The sequence below is a fragment of the Antennarius striatus genome, chromosome 20, assembly GCF_040054535.1.
Source record: "Antennarius striatus isolate MH-2024 chromosome 20, ASM4005453v1, whole genome shotgun sequence".
Taxonomy (NCBI): Eukaryota; Metazoa; Chordata; class Actinopteri; order Lophiiformes; family Antennariidae; genus Antennarius; species Antennarius striatus.
In genome coordinates, this window is record NC_090795.1 from 15,099,306 (window position 1) to 15,107,666 (window position 8,361).

General features: G+C 41.4%; 1 protein-coding gene and 1 long non-coding RNA gene across 3 annotated transcripts in view; both read right to left on the reverse strand.

The window, feature by feature from the left end:
• ccdc57 (coiled-coil domain containing 57) overlaps positions 1 to 521 on the reverse strand; it is a 75,428-nt gene extending 74,907 nt beyond the window's left edge. Inside the window, exon 1 of one of the 2 annotated variants that reach the window (XM_068304111.1) lies at positions 282 to 521. The gene's annotated coding sequence lies outside the window, so the exon portion shown is untranslated. The remainder of the gene's footprint in view (positions 1 to 281) is intronic. The other variant, XM_068304112.1, reaches the window with a different exon arrangement.
• Positions 522 to 2,962: 2,441 nt separating this feature from the next.
• On the reverse strand, positions 2,963 to 4,661 carry LOC137587752 (uncharacterized). Its single transcript, XR_011033968.1, has 4 exons — positions 3,945 to 4,661; positions 3,650 to 3,728; positions 3,425 to 3,549; positions 2,963 to 3,149 (listed from the first exon to the last, which is right to left on the reverse strand). It is a non-coding gene; the product is annotated as an uncharacterized lncRNA (long non-coding RNA).
• Between the last annotated feature and the right edge of the window lie 3,700 nt (positions 4,662 to 8,361).

An 8,361-nucleotide genomic window follows, 5' to 3' on the forward strand; every position in this document is an offset into this window, starting at 1 on the left:
ACATTTTACAGCTCGAACATTTCTTGGCTCAAGCAAGGCTTTACAAGAACATAACCTGCAGGGATTTTTTTTAAAAATTACGATGATGTTGCACAGACCTGTTGTGGTCAATTTTGGGTCACAGGGGACACTTTTAATTCAAGATTTGGGGAGCAAAACTCTTTTTTGACTGATTTTGGACGGAATTTTCTGCGAACAACTAATGAAAGTGGGATTGATGAGGACACACAACACAAACATTGAGTTAACCACATCTAAATGTTTTCCGGACAGTTCGGTACCTGTGGTGCTGACGTTTATGTGATTCTTCCCAAGCTTGTGGACAAACTCCGCTGTCAGCAGATGGAGGGTCGCTGCTTCTAAATATCAGGACAGTCAACCATGAGGGAAATCTACCTCGTCCCTCTGTTATGCAATCGGAACCATGACAACGGGCCGTCCGCCAAAGTCTTCCCGACATCCACTGACAACAAAACACATGGTTCCCGGCCCCACTGTTCGTTTACTTTATCGTATGTTATTATTACTTTATACCGTTGTACATAAACTGGTCAGGTGAAGTTGACTGAAGTGTTCGGGTTTTTTTTCCTTTGGTGGTGGTGCTACTGTGGGGGGCGCAGTTACAGGAGAGTCACCCCAGGGTTTTCCACTGGATAAAAGGAGCGTGGGTCAGGTTTATGTCCAGGAGCGACGGAAGCAGAGGTAGCATCTCCGCAGGTAGTCACACTCTTCATTCATTCGTTCGTTCGTTCGTTCGGTAATTCATTCGTCCATTCATTAATTTAACATCGTCTGTCAGTGTGTGTGTTTTCTCACACTAAAGCCTGTCGCATGATAGAGTAACAGGTCTACAGAGGGTGGAGGGGTCCTAGAATAACAGTTTTATTGCAGATACGTTGGGTCTGGACAGAGAAAGTTATTCTGACCGCTGCCTGCCTGTTTGTACGGAGCCCCTAAGGTGACATGGAGAAAAAAAATATCATGGAGGAAAAAAAAAAAAAGCTCTATCTTTGCGAGATCTCGCAAAACTTTTGCGAGATCCCGCAAAACCTTTGCGAGATCTCGCATAACTTTTGCGAGATCCTGCATAACTTTTGCGAGATCTCGCATAACTTTTGCGAGATCCCGCAAAACCTTTGCGAGATCTCGCATAACTTTTGCGAGATCCCGCATAACTTTTGCGAGATCTCACATAACTTTTGCGAGATCTCGCATAACTTTTGCGAGATCTCGCAAAACTTTTGCGAGATCCCGCAAACCTACAGGTGTATGTACTTCCGGGTCGTTTTGGCTTTGAGGAGAAACAACAATGACGCACACCCACCCATATGAGCGGTTTATTGAGTTTTATTTTGAAATCGGCCTAAAATATAAGGACATTCAAGAAGTTCTTAGTAGGCGGCACAATTTTCGCATAAGCCAGAGACATTTGAAAAGGATTCTCACTGCAAGTAGGATCCACTCGTCGTAAATCCTACTCGGACCTTCCCGTCCTCATAGACTTCATACGCAGTGAACTCCAGTCCTCTGGGATGCTTCATGGGTACCGCTGCATGTACGCGAAATGCAGGGAACACGGTCTGCATGTGAGGAAGGAGGATGTCCGCCTGGTGCTGAAGGAGCTGGATCCCACAGGATCCATGACATTGTCATCAACCCTGACATTGTCATCAGGATTCATTGGGCTAAAATTGTGAGGGAGGGCATGAGACATCATTTTCATACATGGTTTGGCCACCACAGAGTCCAGACCTTAAACTCGTTGAAATTCTTTGAAAGAAGAATCTCAATGAGTGCTGGAGATGGCTTTACATAGTGGTCAGACCCCATCATCATACATGCAAGATCTTGATGAAAAATATGAAAAAAAATATCGCATCACTGGATGGAAATAACTTTTGTGATATTGCATAACTCATCAAAACAATATCCCAGTTAATGCACGCTCTAATCACAGCTAAATGCAGTCAAACAAAATATGAGAGGGTGTGACTTTTGATGGCAAAATATTTTTTGGCCAGGCAGTGTATGAAGCCTTTTAAGGACAGTTTTCATAAATTCACAAAATATCCATTTCAAGATAGTTGCTGGACAGGATGTTGTCAAATGATGTTACAAAATTCAGGGTAGGAACCATAAGTGCGTGGTACTTCAAGGGTTGCTCCACAGGTGTGAGCAACCAGTCTCCTGCTGAGCCCTATTTCAGCATTGAAGCACACCATGATTTTTTCAACACAGATGACAGATGAGCCTGTGCAGAAACGAAGAATTTTTTCAGCTTGGCATTGGTCAGCATGTTTCACAAATCGTTGTAAATAGTTAAAGCTTGTTTCTTTTCTCTGAGATAGAAGTGTTTCTGTTGTTTGAAGCAGCTTGGACACTCGTTTGCCTGTAGCTCTCTTTGACTCATAGAGAGACAATACACACTGACTGTTCAACAGTTTTACCTTTACAAGTGCCATGGGTGAAGAGAAGCAATCAACAATATACTTTGGCTCTTGGAGAATGACTTTATGAGCCATTGTTTGGATGGCAGGCTTGATATCATTCATTGGAGGTAGGCAATGGGAACGCATCCTTGTAAACAGATCAAGCAGGTCTTCTTCATCACTCTGCTCCACAGGTCCCTGTAGAGCCTTCTCAACAGCTGATCTCTCAAGAGGAGGAAGGTAGCTAAGAAAAGATGTCATCAGGATGTCTGCATTCACTGTGTCGATACCATGGATGCAGGCTAAAACAAAAGCTTTTGAGGGCCTCACTGGAAAGACGCCATGGTCAAGTAATCCTTTCACCCATATCCGTCCAATTGCTCGCCATTCATCCTCACCAAAATCTGGCCTCAGCCTGGGAACTCGCTCTGTTTCGCCCTCACATTGATCCAGAAATTGCTCCCAAAATGCTGTGTAAATGTTTCTTGACACACCAGCATCATCAAGAGCTTTTTCATTTACAAAGTTCATCTTTAGAGTTACATTCATTATGCTGCTGTCCATAAATACAGCTAATAAATCCTCAACAACCTTTATCCTGCGAATAAATACACGCTGTGACCTCTGTGGATCTCCTGAAATATCAGCAGAGGTTGATGGGGAAAGCTGGCTGCTTGAATATGAAAGAAAGTCTTGTGGAAAGACATTCACTTCATTGTCCTGTTAGACAAAAAACAAAAACATATACACATAAACATTATGGAATGGTTCATGATCGAAGCAGAGGCCAAAATAACCTTTTGGTATGTTAAGTATGAATCAAAATCCAAATAAAATTGGTTGATAGTATATATACTATACTATATTATTATTATAATTTATTATGCTTTTAAATCAAAAATGTTATGTTATCATACAAAAAACAATCAAAACCTGTGTAAAAAGTCATTTCAATCCTCCTAAATCCTAAAAAGTCCCTGAGTTTGTCTTATTACCTGAGAAACATTCCAATCATTGATGTTGCTCAGCGTTAACACAACAATGTCATCGCTGGCTGCTGTGCTGAGGTCATCTTCTGGATCCCACACAACCGTATCTGCCTCAGTGGGCTCTGGAGCATCTTCAGAAGTTTCAAAATAGACTTCCTCACCATTAGTTTGAAAGGGCTCAGTGGGACCTGCATTAGTCTGATCAGTTACTCATAAATAGTAGTCACTCACCCAAGTGACATGACATTTCTGGGTCTTCCTCGGTCACAGCTTCAGATGTTTCTCTGGGCTTTTTGGATCTTACTTCCATCTGGATATTCAGCAACAAACACATGAACAAAACAAAAACAAACATTTTAAATAGTTTTCAGCAGTAATTACAACATGGTATGCAAAATACAACTGTCCCAATGAAATGCTTATAAAGCCTACCATAGATTTGCATTTACCTTCCAAAAGAGTCTTGATAATACATATCATATTCTTTACTATTACAGTTGATAACATTTTTCAAAAAACTACCAACCTGTTCTCTGATGTCAACCTCGAGAGAATGTCCATGCTCCAGAAGATCACTGTGTGAATCATCTGTGAGAGGTCCGGTTAACTGAGAATGAAGTTCCTCATTGGTGATGACATATGTGACATCAGAAAAGGAATCTTCTATATCTTCATCCACTTCAGACAAAGACTACTCAGGTGAAGGTGATTTTTCTTTTGTGCAAACATAAAATCTGACCAGCTTCAGTTTGGTTCGGTCATACAGTGTGCCAACTGTGTCATCTGAAGGAATTGAATTTCTTTTGAAATCACAGACATCAAAGGTGAAATCTTCAGCTCGCCCTTTTGAGGACGGGCCATCTGGGAAAAATAAATCCTTTCCTATTTGCAAAATCTGAGCGACAGTTGTTTTTTTCTCCACTGACACATGTCTTGTTCCTCCACCATTTCTGGTCCGCACTTGATGGTATTCATCACAACTGAAATGAAGCCATCCAATTTCAATCTTTCTGGAGGACTTCTCTCCAGCATTATTCCGATGTCTTGCCATTCCTTCAGCTTGGTTTTGAAATGCTCCCGCAGTCTTTGATTTCATTTTCCTGGATCCAATTTTATCTCTCAACCTCTGGAAAAGAGTATCTTTATCTGTAGTGTACTGTGTTTGCTTACAGAAGGAGAGAACAGCGACTCGGTCTCCATAAGAGGTGATGTATCTTGACATCTGTTCATCAGTCATGACAGACAACACAGCTTTGTCAACCTGTAAACAAAAAATTTAACATTTAAGATAAATGGTGGATAGACACTTATCATTAAAACACCTGTCATGGGATGCTTTCTGTGTTGCAGTTGTAACTTTCCTACTTCTTTTGTGATGAACCAACCACTGTTTTCTCAATAAATATTTTGGTGTAGATTCAGCTGTACTGTGGTTTCTGTGATGCTTCAGGTAGACAGTGCACTGTCAGTAGTTAATAGTTACAGCTTACACATGAGTCCAAAGTATTTCAATAAAATACCATTGTAATTAACTATTTTCAGTTTCTTGTTTACAGTTTTGAGAATTACACATTAAATAATGTACTTTTTACTGGGCTTTGCCAACATGAAACGTTGGATCACAAAATTATATCAATTAATCGCACAACCTTATCCACGATTTCATAGCTCATACTTGAACTACACGCCGGGAGTTCCAATTCTATTTTGCTGTTGATTAAGACACAATGTCATTTGTAGGAGCCGCTGTGCGAGTTATTTGACAATCAACAAAATGAATGATTAAGTGCATTACGTATCGATGTTACAGTATGGGAGCGATGAGCGCTCCTCAAAGCTGAAGTTACCGGACATTCTATGTTTTCCACCCACCTTGTCTCTTTTCATGTGCAGTATGTCCTCTTGAGGGACATCTCTTGACCGCAGGAAATTCTCCAAATCCTCCTCTATAGCAGCTCCTCTGTCTGGCGTTGTGGTTATAATTCACATAAAAGTGAACCACGCCAATAGGTGTACACTAGCGTCCTTTCTCCGTTACACCAACCTCCTTTCTCCGTTACACTAGCCTCCTTTCTCCGTTACACCAGCCTCCTTTCTCCATTATTCCAAAACGACCCGGAAGTAGCATGTAGCAAAAGTTTTGCGGGATCTCGCAAAAGTTTTACGAGATCTCGCAAAAGTATTGCGAGATCTCGCAAAAGTTCGCAAAAGTATTGCAAGATCTCGCAAAGATAGTTTATTTTGTTTTTTTCTCCATGATTTTTTTCTTTTCCATGTCACCTTAGGGGCTCCGTATGTTTGGACTCCATCACAGCATGAACAATTGTTCAAAGAGGGTCAACTGTCAGGACCGACTGTAAGGTACAGCTGGGCTTCAGACCGAGACATTTAAAAAACAAACAAACATTAAAAACAGTGTCAGACGCGTGTGCAAACTTAAAATATGCGCCATACAGTACGTGAACTAAAGTGAAATTAATATGTTGAAACATCATTCTGAAACAGTATTCTGCCATTTACCTCACCTAAAAAAACAAAACACAACAAAAAAAACCCCAACCACACAAAGATATTCTAACAGGTAGATGAATTTCCTCATTTGGTGTGTGATGATGAAGATGATGAAGATGAGAATCTGATGTGGATGGATGAGACCGACTCAACAGCTTTTGGATAATCTTTCCTAAGGGAAAAAGGCATAACACATGAAACATCATCCCCATACTCTCCCCATCAAAATGGGACAGCAGAGAGGCAATGGATGACTCTTTTTGAAATGGGAAGGTGTTTGTTATTAGAAAGGGGGTACCAAGGTTTTATGGCCTTATGCTGTCCAGAGTGCTACCCATATTCGAAACAGATGTTATAGTGACTTCTTCTTTTCCTTTCGGCTCTTCCCTTGAGGGGTCGCCACAGCAAATCAATTGTCTCCATGTAACCCTGTCTTCTGCATTCTATTTTCTCACACCAACTACCTTCATGTCCTCTTTCACTACATTCCTTGCCACCTGAGGTCGGGTGTACTCCCCCTGCCTACCACTCTGTCCTGGAAGGCACGCTGCTGGCCCATGTCAAGTTGAGAGAGAGCCAGGAGGATTCCACATTCTATTTAATAAAGGACAGCAGCGCTGCGGCCATTCAGTGGTGATTGGAGAAGGTCCGCTGCTTGTCGGTACACATATAAGTGCATATACATGTGTTTATACAGAGTAGACTGGAATTAAAAGTCGTGCTAGCCGCACTAATCATGCTATAGCTATGGTGAGGTTGGTCATGTCAGCCACGCTAGGTGTGCTGGTCACATGAATCGTGCTAGCCATGACGGCTGCTAATTGCACTGTTATTAATCGCGATGTGATTTCTGTAGTTATTATTATTAATCCAAACAAGTGTGTTCCTGTTTCAGTTTGTTCACCCTTATTATGTGTAATATTATGCATGTATGGCCTGTCTGCAGGGCAGGTTTTTCTGGTAGAGGGTGAAATTGGGTCCGGGTTCAGGACCGGAGAAGCGCCTGTTGCCCTGCTGAAGAAGGACGCATCCATTGGATGGAGGCGATTCTGGAGAGTGAACTACAAAACCGAGGTGTTGACGAAATTATGTTCTGTAATGCTACAAGTTACTGATTAAATGCCAGAAATCAACTGTTTGAATTAATAGCACTGCTTGTTTAGAACACGCCGCCTAAACATGCTCAATAAAAGTCTCCAGGACCGGAAACACTGTTTGGTCATTGGAGCTGAAGCTGACTATGTATCAGGGATGTACAGCGAGGCTCTCTCACCGCCCCTCTCTGAAAGAGTACAGAGCAGTTACCACCATCACACACTGAATGGGGATTACTGTATTGAGGAGCGATTGTCGATATGTGAGCTGCATTTGGGAGCAGATTTTACGATTTCATCAATGCAACAAAATATAATAAAGTAATATAGTAATGGAAGATAAACTTAAAGCACCAAATATGGTACAACAGAGTAGTCATGTGGTGCGTCATTCTCTCGATGTGCTGAATGGAAAATAATCGTGAATGTCATTATGCATTTGTAGACTAGTTAATCAATTTGATAGTAGGCTAATATGGACATATGCAGCTTGTGTGGCCTTCTTAATAAGGCTTATAATTTTTTTGCGGCTCCCAACAGGTTTGATTTTAGTTTTTTTGAACGTTTAACGTTGTCAACCCCTGGTCTAGACCATCTGTTGTTGTAGAGTATCTTGAAATGATTTATGCTATTATTTTGGTGCTATATAAATGAATTGAATTGAACTGAAACCAGAATATGGTGCAAATGAACAGGTCCATAAAATATTTGAGATCAGGGCCCCTAAATGTACCACCATCAAGTAAGGAAAAGGGCTGGTATCAATAAAACTGGTCAATGACTTGAAAATGCTGGATTAACAGGCAGCAAGGGCCTTATCACAGCAGCACATACATACAATACATACATCTGCATATACATCACAAATCAACAACATCACCAAATTTAGTTGTGATTTATATATGAGGACAGAATGTAGTTGCAAGAGGGCACAAGCCAGTGTCTTATTGTGCCGGTCCCAAGCCCGGATAAATACAGAGGGTTGTGTCAGGAAGGGCATCCGACGTAAAACTTTTGCCAAATCAATATGCAAATCGAAAGTATGACAGGCCATCGGTGCTGTTCACCTACAGGGTGCCAGTGGAAATTGGACTGCTGTTGGTCAAAGAAGGAGAGGAGAAGAGTGTGTTCATAGGAAAAGAGAGAAGAGGAACGCCAATAGTATAGAACTGAGAGTAGGGCTGTTGAATGTTGGAACTATGACAGGAAAAGGTAAAGAGTTGTTTGACATGATGAAGAGGAGGAACATAGACTGTGTGTCCAGAAGACCAGGTGGAAAGGTAGCAAGGTTAGAAGTTTAGGAACAGGGTTCAAGTTGTTCTATCATGGTGTAGATAG